At 44.3% G+C, this 13,475-nt stretch overlaps 1 protein-coding gene across 10 annotated transcripts in view; it reads right to left on the bottom strand.

Annotated features, from left to right (window-relative positions):
* PIN1 (peptidylprolyl cis/trans isomerase, NIMA-interacting 1) overlaps positions 1-13,475 on the bottom strand; it is a 429,836-nt gene that overhangs the window by 284,721 nt on the left and 131,640 nt on the right. The window contains exon 1 of one of the 10 annotated variants that reach the window (XM_050770788.1): positions 11,524-11,527. The exons of 8 other annotated variants lie outside the window; for them this stretch is intronic. The gene's annotated coding sequence lies outside the window, so the exon portion shown is untranslated. Of the gene's footprint in view, positions 1-9,867; positions 9,872-11,523; positions 11,528-13,475 lie in introns of those variants that run through there. One more of the 10 variants, XM_050770779.1, reaches the window with a different exon arrangement.

Genomic DNA, 13,475 nt, shown 5'->3' on the forward strand with positions numbered 1-13,475 from the left:
GTGAGGAATATTGAGAAGCCATCACTAGTTAGTTACTCAAACCTTATTGAATGTGTGAGAATTTACTCCGGAAAGATGCCCTTTCAGCATAAGAAATGTTGGAAAAGATTTATATAATCTTTCCTTTTTAATATCCTTTTTAATATCAAGAAGTGTGGCAAAACCTTTTTATGTTCCACAAGCTTTAATCATACACCAATGTATGCTGGAGAAGAACAAACTCACTGGAGAAAAACCCTAAAAATGTAAAGCAATGTTGAAAAACCTACAGTTATTTAAATTCATTTCAAGTATGTGAACTCACTGTAAAGAAATCCTGTGAATGTAAGTAGTATGATAAATTCTTGAATTTTTTTTTTTTTTGAGATGGAGATTTGCTCTTGTTGCCCAGGCTGGAGTGCAATGGCTCAATCTCAACTCACCACAACCTCCGCCCCCCCGCCAGATTCAAGTGATTCTTCTGCCTCAGCCTTCCAAGTAGCTGGGATTGCAGTCATGCACCACCACGCCTGGCTAATTTTGTATTTTTAGAGGAGGCAGGGATTCTCCATGTTAGTCAGGCTCGTCTCGAACCCCTGACCTCCAGTGATCCACCCGGTTTGACCTCCCAAAGTGCTGAGATTACAGGCATGAGTCACCACACCCAGCCAATTCTTCAATTCTTAAAATTCCCTTTCCATATCATTAAAGAACTCACACTGGAGAGAAACCTTATCAATGTTAGAATTGTGGGAAAGCCCTCTGTTCCCATTTACCTGAAAGATGTGAACAAAGTCACATTGTAGAAAAATGCTATGAGAGTTGGGAATCTGGAACCACTTCTTTATTATCTCAGGTCACAATGAACTTGTAAGAATTCACAGTGGCAGGAAACCCTACGTATATGGAAAATATGGGAAAGGCTTCATTGACTCCTTAGGACAGATACCACAAAACTCCCACTAGAAGAAAACCTGTGTTTATAAGGAATGTGGAAAATCCTCACTTATTCCTCAAGCTTTAAGGTATATGTCAGGATTCTCAGTGGAGAGAAGCCGTATTGATGTAAGGAATGTGGGAAAGCCTTTGCCTGCTACTCAGTCCTTGATAAACATTTTAGAACACAAACTGGAGAGAAACTATGAATTCAAGAAGTGTGGCAAAACCTTTTTATGTTCCACAAGCTTTAATCATACACCAATGTATGCTGGAGAAGAACTTGATGAATATAATAAGTGGAATGGCCTAGATCAGGGGTCCCCAAACCCCTGGGCCATGGATTGGTACTGGTCTGTGGCCTATTAGGATCCAGGCCGCACAGCAGGAGGTGAATGTAGGATGAGCAAATATTACTGCCTGAGCTCCACTTTCTGTCAGATCAGCAGCAACATTAGATTCTCATAGGAGCATGAACTCTATTGTGAACTGCACATGCAGGGGATCTAGGTTGCACACTCCTTATGAGAATCTAATGCCTGATGATCTGAACTGGAACAGGTTAATCCCCATCTCTAGTCCGTGGGAAAAATGTCTTCCGCGAAACTGGTCCCTGGTGCCAAAAAGTTAGGTTACCACTGTTGTAGATTATGTCCCATGTCCCATCCACCCATTAACATATTAAGGCTTTCATCCCTAGGACCTCAAGGGATGGTATTTGGAGATGTGGTGGTATTTGGAGATGGGGTTTTTTAAAGAGGTGATTTTAAAATGAGGCAGTTAGAATGGGGCCCTCATTCAATATGACTGATTTCCTTACAAGAAGTGAAAGAGATACCAGGGTAGCAGGAACAGATGTTTATGTGAAGTGACCAGAAATGGTTACCTGCAAGGCAAGGAGAGATTCCTGGAGGAAATGCTTCTTTTAAGGCTCATTATAGAGGAAATCATCCTTATCTACACTTCGATCCTGGACTTCCAGCCTCCAAAATTATAAGCAAATAAATTTCTGTTGTTTAAGCCATCCAATGTGTGGGGTTCATTTTTTTTTGTCAACTCTAGCAAAATAATGCAGCAAAGAATGTGAGAAAACCTTGAGGTATTCCATAGTCTTTAATATTCATGTTCAGAGTTACAATGGAGAGAAACCTTATGAATGTAAGGAATGAAGTGTTTTCTGTCTGTGTAGTGTGTGTGTGTGTGTTTGAGTTTGAGAGACAGTCTGTCTCTGTTGCCCAGGCTTGAGTGCAATGGCATGATCTTGGCTCACTGCAACCTCTGCCTCCTGGGTTCAAGCGATTCTCCTGTCTCAGCCTCTGGAGTAGCTAGGATCACAGGCACGTACCACCATGCTCGGCTAATTTTTGTATTTTTAGTAGACCTGGGGTTTCATCATGTTGGTCAGTGTGGTCTCGAACTCCTGGTCTGAAGTGGTCCGCCCACCTCGGCTTTGCGAAGTGCTGGGATTACAGGCGTGAACCACCACACCTGGCCTCCTTTTAGTCTTTGGTCTGCTAAACGTGAGAAATCACGCAGCAGACCATTTCAGTGAATCTAAGGCACGTGAAAAACCATTTTATTATGCCTTAAAGCATCCGAACTCATCTGGTGAAAGAACTTACATCAAGTGAGAAAAAATAATATAAAGAAGAGGTTTCTTGTAGTATGAAATCAAAGAAGGTGATCTTGCACAACATGAAAGAGCTTAGAGTGGATTGGAACCCCATCGTAAGGAAATGTGGGCCTTTATACATCTTTTGCTCTGGGCCTGTTCACCCACGTAGAAGTCCTTCTGACCTATGCCCACCATAATGCCCTGGTGTGCGGATGCTCCACAATGGAGAGGAAGACAGCCCAGGGGACATTGTCACTTGCAAAGTTGGCCTTGCACATGCTGGAGCCATTGTCAACTACAAGCACCTCAATGTCATCATCCATGGTGAGCTGCCAGCGAGTGTGTATAGGCGGCACAGTGGGCGGGACAAGGCTTTGTGTTCATGGGATAGATGCAGTCTTAACGGTTGCATTTCTTCTTTAAAAAAAAATTTTTTTTAAATAGAGATGGGGGGCCAGGCACGGTGGCTCACACCTGTAATCCCAGCACTTTGGGAAGCTGAGGCGGGCGGGTCACAAGATCAGGAGATCGAAACCATCTGGCTAACAGTGAAACCCTGTCTGTACTAAAAAAAATACAAAAAAATTAGCCAGGTGTAGTGGCGGGCACCTGTAGTCCCAGCTACTCAGGAGGCTGAGGCAGGAGAATAGTGTGAACCCACGAGGTGGAGCTAGCAGTGAGCCAAGATCGCACCACTGCACTCCAGCCTGGGCCACAGAGCGAGACTCCGTCTCAAAAAAAAAAAAAAAAAAAAAGATATGGGGGTCTCACTATGTTGCCCAGGCTGGTCTAGAACCACTGGCCTCAAGAGAGCCTCCTGCTTTGGCCTCCTAAAGTGCTGGGATTACCGGCATGAGCAACTGCACCTGGCCTTTTTTATTTTATTTTATTTTATGTTATGTTATTTTATGTTATTTTATTTTATTTTATGACAGAGGCTCACTCTGTTGTCCAGGCTGGAGTGCAGTGGTGGGATCTCGGCTCACTGCAGCCTCTGCCTCCCGGGTTCAAGCGATTCTCCTGCCTCAGCCTCCCGATTAGCTGGGACTACAGGTGCCCCCCACCATGCCTGGCTAATTTTTGTACTTTTAGTAGAGATGGCGTTTCACCATGTTGGTCAGGATGGTCTTGATCTTCTGATCTCGTGATCCGCCCGCCCAGGCCTCCCAAAGTTCTGGAATTACAGGCGTGAGCCACTGCGCCTGGCCCTTTATTTTTTTATTTTTTTATTATTATTATTATTTTGAGACGGAGTTTCACTCTTGTTGCCCAGGCTAGAGTGCAATGGCACGATCTCGGCTCACCGCAACCTCTGCCTCGCAGGTTCAAGCAATTCTCCTGCCTCAGCCTCCGTAGTAGCTGGGATTATAGGCATGTGCCACCACGCCCGGCTAATTTTGTATGTTTAGTAGAGACGGGGTTTCTCCATGTTGGTCAGGCTGGTCTCGAACTCCCGACCTCAGGTGATCCACCCACCTCGGCCTCCCAAAGTGCTGGGATTACAGGCGTGAGCCACCGTGCCCGGCCCTTTATTTTTATTTATATATTTTTTGAGACAGAATTTTACTCTTGTTGTAGAGGCTGGAGTGTAATGGCACGATCTCAGCTCACTGCAACCTCTGCCTCCCAGGTTCAAGTGATTCTCCTGCCTCAGCTTCCTGAGTAGCTGGGATTACGGGGGCGTGCCACCATGCCTGTCTAATTTCTTGTATTTTTAGTAGAGATGGGGTTTCACCATATTGGACAGGCAGGTCTGGAACTCCTGAACTCAGGTGATCCACCCACCTCGGCCTCCCAAAGTGCTGGGATTACAGGCATGAACCATCGCGCTCAGCTTCCTTATTTTTTTTTTTTTTTTTGAGACGGAGTCTCGCTCTGTCACCCAGGCTGGAGTGCAGTGGCCAGATCTCAGCTCACTGCAAGCTCCGCCTCCCGGGTTTACGCCATTCTCCTGCCTCAGCCTCCCGAGTAGCTGGGACTACAGGCGCCTGCCACCTCGCCCGGCTAAGTTTTTGTATTTTTAGTAGAGACGGGGTTTCACTGTGTTAGCCAGGATGGTCTCGATCTCCTGACCTCGTGATCCGCCCGTCTCGGCCTCCCAAAGTGCTGGGATTACAGGCTTGAGCCACCGCGCCGGGCCATATTTTTTTATTTATTTATTTTTGAGGTGGAGTCTTGCTCTGTCGCCAGGCTGGAGTGCAGTGGCACAATCTCTGCTCACTGCAACCTCCACCTCCTGGGTTCAAGCGATTCTCCTGACTCAGCCTCCCGAATAGCTGGGACTGCAGCTACTACTACAGGCATGCACCATCACACTCAGCTAATTTTTGTATTTTTAGTAGAGACGGGGTTTCACCATGTTGACCAGGATGGTCTTGATCTCTTGACCTTGTGATCCACCTGCCTTGTCCTCCCAAAGTGCTGGGATTATAGGCGTGAGCTGCCACTCCTGGCTTCTTTATTCTTATTTATAAGAAAATTCTCTCTGACCTCACAGGTCAAATAATAGCTAGTTGTCTTCTCAATATTCATTCTCCCCTACTCCTTTTTTTTTTTTTTGGAATGGAGTCTCGCTCTTGTTACCTAGGCTGGAGTGCAATGGCGCAATCTTGGCTCACCACAACCTCCACCTCCCATGTTTGAGTGATTCTACTGCCTCAGCCTCCCAAGTAGCTGGAATTACAGGCATGTGCCACCATGCCTGGCTAATTTTTTATTTTTAGGAGAGAAGGGGTTTCTCCATGTTGGTCAGGCTGGTCTCAAACTCCCAACCTCAGTGATCCACCCACCTTGGCCTCCCAAAGTGCTGGGATTACAGGCATGAGCCACCAGGTTTTTACAACATAGCGGAAAAACAACTATATGTGGAAAACCAACTATATGCTAGTGAAGCCATTAAAGCCATAAGCCTAGAAGATGGTTCAGTGTCTGAGGAGAGAAGTGAGTCATGGGGCAGATAATAAGAGGCCTCAAGAACATGTCTGAATTCCTGTTTTGAGTCTCCTTCCCTAATGCTACCAGCCCATCCATCATCCTCCTGCGACATCCATCCTGGTACATTCTTGAAGATGTTCATTGCCTGAGCCAGAATATATGTGTGATGCTTTAGAACTCCTCAACCTTCAAGTAAATGGCAGTGACTTATCATTGGAGGAGTGGGCATTACTGGACTTTGTTTGGGAAAACCTGTACAGAGACATGTTGCTGGAGAACTTTAGAAACTTAACCTTGATGGAGCAGGCTGGCCTCATTACTTCTTCATTTGTAATGCAGCAAATAGTTGCTCTTAAGCATGTCTTGTGTTCCAAGATTTGCCGTAATAATGGCAAGTTAGTGGTGAACACAAAATGGATGGTCCCTGTCCTTGTGAGGCAGTCTAGTGACTTCCCAAGGAAATAAAAATCTGTTCATTGCATGGATTTCATTTTCTCTGTCATGGTTTTCAAGGATTAGTTCTATATGGGGTAGTGAGTGAGGGTGTTTGCTTTTGAGTCCTTGTGAAAAATTTCTGTTCTTATTATTTTGCTGTTTCTAAAATTGGACTTGTCTATATTCAGAATGCTTTAAATCCAAAGTGTTAGAATTCTTTTTGTGCAAACTTCTTGTCTTCTACTCATCACTCCCACATCCTGTGTCTTGTTCCATGAGCAGGGTATCAGCTCTGCAAATGTACTATGATTAACAAGGTGTAGCACAAAAAGTTGAGGTCAGCGAAGAGAGGAATCCTTCAAGTCACCTGCACAGGTGAGCCCCAGGCAGAAAAGTGTCATTGTGTGGGACAACCCTGTCTTGTGAGAAGCCAGTGGAGAAAGATAAGAGAGAAATAAAGGGGAAGAATTAAAATGTGAAGAAATAATAGGTAAAACTTTCCAAATTTGATGAAAGGCATGAATCTTTAAATCCAAGAAGCTCAGCAAACTCCAAGTAAGAGAAACTCAAGAGACGCCCACAGTGAGTCACATTATCATCAAAATGTCAAATGGCAAAGACAAAGAGTGCTGAAAGAAGTAATTCCTTACATGAAAGAATTCTCAATAGTGAAGATTTTTGGAAGCTGAAAGCCTCAGGGTCATGACTAACTCAGCATTCCACTGGAGGCTATATGATCAAACAGCAAACTGTTTATCATAAATGCAGCATGTGGGCAAACTGACATCTGTGCCTGCCAGCCGAAGTTATGCCTAGGGCAATCACTCCCTGGTGCTGTGCTCCTTGAGGTTATCTACTGGAACATCTGGAGCCTCCTGTTCAAAGAAAGCAGTCATGTAGGCCTGCACTAAATCAAACAGCTGACCGACAATCACCCCCTCCTCCCTATTTCCTTTACTCAATAAATACAAAGGGCTCTAGAAGCTCAGGGCCCTTGTTCACTAGAAGCAAGCAGCCCCCTGACCCCTTCTTTTAAAACGAATATGTTCAGTCCACCAGGGTCTGTGGCAAAGTGGTGTCACGAACAGGGACTTCAAGGACATGAATGAAGAAGGTCTGCTGGAGCAGAGGAAGTGAAACTAACAAGATGAATGAGGACCCTGGAAAAAATCTGCCAGCAGGGAGTATAAGGTCAGTGCTCTAAAGAAGTACTGGGAATGGGAAGTTTCTGAATCAGGGTAACATGGGGCAGAATTTGTCTGTTGAAGAAAAACATTATGTGCAATTGCTTAAAGTTCTGTTGAAACAGTCTGGAGCTCAAGTTAATTCAGACATTAACTAGGCTTCTGCAGGAGGTTATTACACATAACCCATGGTTTCTGCAGGCAGGCACTCTCAATGTGGAAAATTGGGACAAAGCAGAAGAGGGTTTGAAATGGGCTCATCAAAAAGGTCTCAAAGTAGACCCTTCTGTTTTTTCTGCTTGGGGTTTGGTTTACACAGTCCTACTGCCATTGTCGTCTTCTTATTCTGTCAGACAACAGGAGTCAGGTTCTGAGTCTCAAGAATTAAAAACATCATTTGTTCCTCTGACAGCGCCTATTGAAAATAATGAGCAGGAGAAAGGGGAGGAGAATTGGCTGCTTGCTAAGCAGGAAATAGGAGAGGAGAATTGGCCTCTGCCACCCCATCCAGTAGCAGAAGTAGAAACCCACGTATAAAAAATTTTGCATGCTGCTGCTATGGCTGGGGAACTTTTAGGACCTTGCACTTTTCTTATTACTGTAAGGCCTGATCTGAATGATCCACAACATCTTTTACATGAGTGCACTCCTATAGAGTTTAAATTAGTAAAAGAATTGGCCGGGCGCGGTGGCTCACGCCTGTAATCCCAGCACTTTGGGAGGCCGAGGCGGGCGGATCACAAGGTCAGGAGATCGAGACCACGGTGAAACCCCGTCTCTACTAAAAATACAAAAAATTAGCCGGGCACGGTTGTGGGCGCCTGTAGTCCCAGCTACTCGGGAGGCTGAGGCAGGAGAATGGCGTGAACCCGGGAGGCGGAGCTTGCAGTGAGCCAAGATCGCGCCACTGCACTCCAGCCTGGGCGACAGAGCGAGACTCCGTCTCAAAAAAAAAAAAAAAAAAAAAAAAAAAAAAAAAAAAAAAAAGAATTAAAAGCTAGTGTGCTTAATAATGGAGTGCAAAGCCTGTTTACTGCAAGGCTGTTAGAATCAATGTTCGGAGCCATGTGCCTCCCACCCTTTGATATAAAACATTTGGCTCACACTTGCTTATCCACCAGTGCATATCTCACATGGAGTTTAAATTGACAAGAAATGTGCACAGACCAGGCTAGGCAGAATCATGCCTCTGGTCAAGGAAACACTACAGAGAAAATGCTGACAGGCAGTGACCCCTTTTCAGATCTGGTACAACAATTAACACTCCCAGAGTCTGCTTACCACCAGTCCGCCTTAGCTGCCAAGCATGCTTGGAGCACAATTCCTGAAGAGGGAGTTCCAGTGCAGTCTTTTCTACTTGTCACGCAGGGATCATGGGAACCTTATGCACAATTTATCACGTGGCTGCAAGAGGCAGTGAGGCATCAGGTTCCTCAATGCCTCTGCTACAGAAATGCTTGCCATAACTCTAGCCCATGAAAACGAAAATGCAGATTGCAAATGTGCAATGGCTCTTGTGAGATCCGCAAAGAGCTTGGGGGATTACCTTAAAGCTTGTCAGGATGTAGGGACTGAATTTCAACATCCTACAATGTTAGTGCAAGCAATGGCTAGTTTAGTAGTTGACAAATCTAAAAGGAGTCAAGGCTCAAACCCCAAAGTGGGAAAATGTTATAATTGTGGAAAAACTGGACGTTTTAAAAAGGAATGCTGCCAGATCTCAGAACAGAAAGGATTTTACAATGTGGTGCCCCTGCCAGTGGAAAAAACGCCAGGACTCTGTCCTCGCTGTAACAAAGGAAATAATTGGGCTAATCAATGCCGCTCAGAATTTCATCAGAATGGCACCCCACCTGTCGGGAAATGAGAAGGGGGACTGGACCTGAGCCCCTCAAACAATGAGGGCATTCCCAGTTCAGACCACAACCCCACTTCGGGAGTGGGTCCCAGGACGAATATTGATTCCCTCTCCCCAAGAACACCAGGTAGCGCAGGATTAGATCTCCCCACCAGAGAAAGAATTATACTAGTTGGAGGAGACAAACCTACCAAAGTTCCCACTGGCATTTGGGGACCTTTACCAGCAGGACACATGGGACTAATTTTAGGCACTGCCTTAACTTGCAAGACATCAAAGTAATCCCCAGAGTAGTTGACTCCAATTATGAAGGAGAAATTCAAGTAGTTTTAATGTCACAAGATCTTTGGGTTTTTGACCCAGGGGGATATATTATTGCTTATCCCCTGCAAATTACACCCTTCTCCACAAAAGGAGAAATGAGTAAATAAGGGGTTTGAGAGCACAACTACACGAGAAATCTATTTATCACAACCCATAGCCTCTAATAGACCCACTGTGTAGTGCAAATTAAAGGAAAAAAAATTTATGAGCTTGTAAACACAGGAGCTGATGTGTCAGTAATATCCAGTAAAGCTTGGCCTCAATCTTGGCCCCTCAGATGAACCTCCACATCCCTAGTGGGGGTAGGAGCTGCTCAAAGCATTCAACAGAGTGCTGAGATTTTACCTTGTCTTGGTCCGGATGGACAATCATGTGCTTTCCAGCCTTATGTTGCAAATATAGCTATGAATTTATGGGGTTGAGACTTACTTACAGCTTGGGATATGAGACTTGCAAATGAAAACTTTGATAACCCAGGATTTAAAATGTTGAAAGACAGCTGGGCATGGTGGCTCACGCCTGTAATCCCAGCACTTTGGGAGACCGAGGCGGGTGGATCACAAGGTCAGGAGATCGAGATCATCCTGGCTGACACGGTGAAACCCCGTCTCCACTAAAAAATTCAAAAAGTTAGCTGGGAGTGGTGGTGGGTCCCTGTAGTCCCAGCTACTTGGGAGGCTGAGGCAGGAGAATGGCATGAACCCGGGAAGTGGAGCTTGCAGTGAGCCGAGATGGCGCCACTGCACTCCAACTGTGAGACTTCGTCTCAAAATAAGCAAACAAACAAACAAATAAATAAATAATAAATAAAATAAAATTTGAAAGACATGGGATATCAGAGTGGAAAAGGTTTAGAAAAATTCCTACAAGGAAACCCTAACCCGATATCAATAACTGGAAGACAGGAAAAGATTGGGACATCAGGGTTTATGATTGGGGTCATTGATATTTCTCCTCTACCCACTGCTTTGCCGCTGGAGTGGCTGACTGGCAAACCTGTGTGAGTGGATCAATGGCCCCTATCGCAGGAGAAGCTAGCTCAACTCTATCAGCTAGTAAAAGAGCAATTGAATGCATGACATATTGAAGAGTCAGTTAGCTTCTGGAATTCACCAGTATTTGTAATTCCAAAGAAGTCAGGAAAATGACGATTCCTACATGATTTGAGAGCTATTAATGCACAGATTAAACCAATGGGTGCATTACAGCAAGGTCTGCCATCTCTCGCAGCCATTGCAAGGGACTGGCCTCTTGTAGTAATAGATCTTTTTTTTTTTTTTTTTTTTTTTTTTTTTTTTTTTTTGAGACGGAGTCTCGCTCTGTCGCCCAGGCTGGAGTGCAGTGGAACAATCTCGGCTCACTGCAAGCTCCGCTTCCCGGGTTCACGCCATTCTCCTGCCTCAGCCTCCCAAGTAGCTGGGACTACAGGCGCCCGCCACCTCACCCGGCTAGTTTTTTTGTATTTTTTAGTAGAGACAGGGTTTCACCATGTTAGCCAGGATGGTCGCGATCTCCTGACCTCGTGATCCGCCCGTCTCGGCCTCCCAAAGTGCTGGGATTACAGGCTTGAGCCACCGCGCCCGGCCATAGTAATAGATCTTAAAGATTTTTTCTTTACTATACCATTACATGAGAAAGATAAGCCTTGATTCACCTTCTCTGTATCTTCTATTAATAAAAAAGAACCTGTTTCTCATTATCAATGGAAAGTTTTACCCCAAGACATGCTTAACAGTCCCACATTATGTCAGCATTTTGTGCGAAGAGCATTAAAAGAGCCTCGAAATACGTTTCCCACTGCATATATCATTCATTACATGGATGATATTCTTTTGGCTGCTTCTACAGATCAAATATTGCATCAATTATTCAGAGAAGTAAAGCGAGCTCTTATTAAATGGAAGCTCAAAATTGCTCCAGAGAAAGTGCAAACAACTTCCCCATACCATTACTTAGGAACTATTGTTACAGAGAGCAGTGTACGACCTCAGAAAGTCATTCTCCATAAAGACAGGTTACAGACTTTAAATGATTTTCGACAATTGTTATGGGACATTAATTGGTTGTGACCAATGCTAGGTATTGCTACTTATCAACTTACACATCTTTATCAAACCCCACAAGGAGATTCTTCTTTAAATTCCCTGCAGCAGCTTACAAAAAAGGTAGAAGTTGAGTTACAACTGAGCAAATGCTTCAACAATGACATGCCTCACAGCTGCAGCTGCAAAAACCTTTGCTTTTGTTTATTTTTCATACCCCCCATTCTCCAACAGGACTCCTGGGCCAATGATTAGAGAAATCTGTAACAGTGATAGAATGGCTATTTTTATCTAATCAAACAGTGAAAACTTTGCAAGTCTATCTTTCCTTAATTATGCAAATTGTGACAATGGGCAGGCATAGGTCAAAAATGCTGACAGGATGTGACCCTGATAAGATTATTGTTCCTTTAGACTCCCAGCAACAGGCCTCATCATGGGCAATGTCGACCGTATGGCAAACTGCTCTCGCAGATTTTGTAGGTGCAATAGATAATCATTACCCCTCAGACAAAATTTTGCAATTTTATAAAGTCCATTCTTTCATTCTTCCTGTGATCACTCTTCACAAACCTATTCCAGATGGACAAACTTATTTTACTGATGGCTCTTCCAAAGGCTGCACAGCTATTTGTGGACCTAAACATACTCCAACAATAAGGACCTCTGGGGTTTCAGCTTATTGCTCAAAACTAATTGAGTCATTCTAGTTTTAGAGATTACAGCTTCAACTCCTATTAATATTGTCTGTGATTCAGCTTATGTTGTTAATGTAGCCAGTCACATAGAAACTGCTACCATTAAAAATACACTAGAGCCAGAACTGCTTAACTTGTTTCTAAGACTTCAACAAGCTGTTAACTCTCATGCTGCTCCTTTTCATATTTCTCATATCTGTTCTCACACACAACTCCCTGGACCATTATCTTTAGGCAATGACAAAGCAGATAAACTGATTGGTTCTGTATTTGAACAAGCTCAAGCTTCTCATGCATTACTGCATCAAAACACCTCTGCCCTTACCCGTATGTTTCATCTGCCTCACAGCCAGTCTCGAGCTATTGTGCAAGCCTGTCCCACTTATCAGCATGTCACAGGTGTTATACCCATAGAAGGATGCAATCCACGAGGCTTGGCTCCAAATCAAATCTGGCAAATGGATGTTACACATATAGCAGCCTTTGGCAAGCTTAGCTATGTTCATGTGACTATAGACACTTATTCTCATATGTTGCATGCTACATGCCAAACAGGTGAGACAGCTGGTCAGGTACAATGACATTGTCTGTCATTTGCTCATATGGGGGCCCATAAACAATTAAAAACTGACAATGGATGTTGGGAATAGGCCCCCCAAAATCTGTCCATAAACTGGCCCCAAAACTGGCCATAAACAAAATCTCTGCATCACTGTGACATGTTTGTGATGGCCAAGACACCCACGCTGGAAGGTTGTGCATTTACTGGAATGAGGGCAAAGAACACCTGGCCCACTCAGGGCAGAAAACCGCTTAAAGGCATTCTTAAACCACAAACAATAGCATGAGCGATCTGTGCCTTAAGGACATGCTCCTGCTGCAGATAACTAGCCAGACCCATCCCTTTATTTCGGCCCATCCCTTTGTTTCCCATAAGGAATACTTTTAGTTAATCTATAATCTATAGAAACAATGCCTATCACTGGCTTGCTGTTAATAAATACGTGGGTAAATCTCTGTTCGAGGCTCTCAGCTCTGAAGGCTGTGAGACCCCTGATTTCCCACTCCACACCTCTATATTTCTGTGTGTGTGCCTTTAGTTCCTCTGGCACCACTGGGTTAGGGTCTCGCTGACCGAACTGGTCTCAGCCAATCAACCTGCTTATGCTAGTCATGCTTTTCAAAATTTCCTACAGCTTTGGGCTATAATGCACAAAACAGGAATTTCTTACAACCCTTGAGGACAAGGAATTATAGAGTGGGCACATCAAACATTGCAACACATGTTGAAAAAACAGAAAGGGGAAATAGGAGACCAGCTACTACCTCAAACAAAACTACGTTTAGCCCTATTTACTTTAAATTTTTTGACTCCTTGTATGGGTGGTAAGACTTCAGCAGAAAGACATTGGCAAGTGTTAGAGGAAAAGAGGAAAGTTCTTCTGAAAGTGTTATGGAAATCCCCAGAAG

This window comes from Macaca thibetana, chromosome 19, assembly GCF_024542745.1.
Source record: "Macaca thibetana thibetana isolate TM-01 chromosome 19, ASM2454274v1, whole genome shotgun sequence".
In the NCBI taxonomy this organism is placed as follows: domain Eukaryota; kingdom Metazoa; phylum Chordata; class Mammalia; order Primates; family Cercopithecidae; genus Macaca; species Macaca thibetana.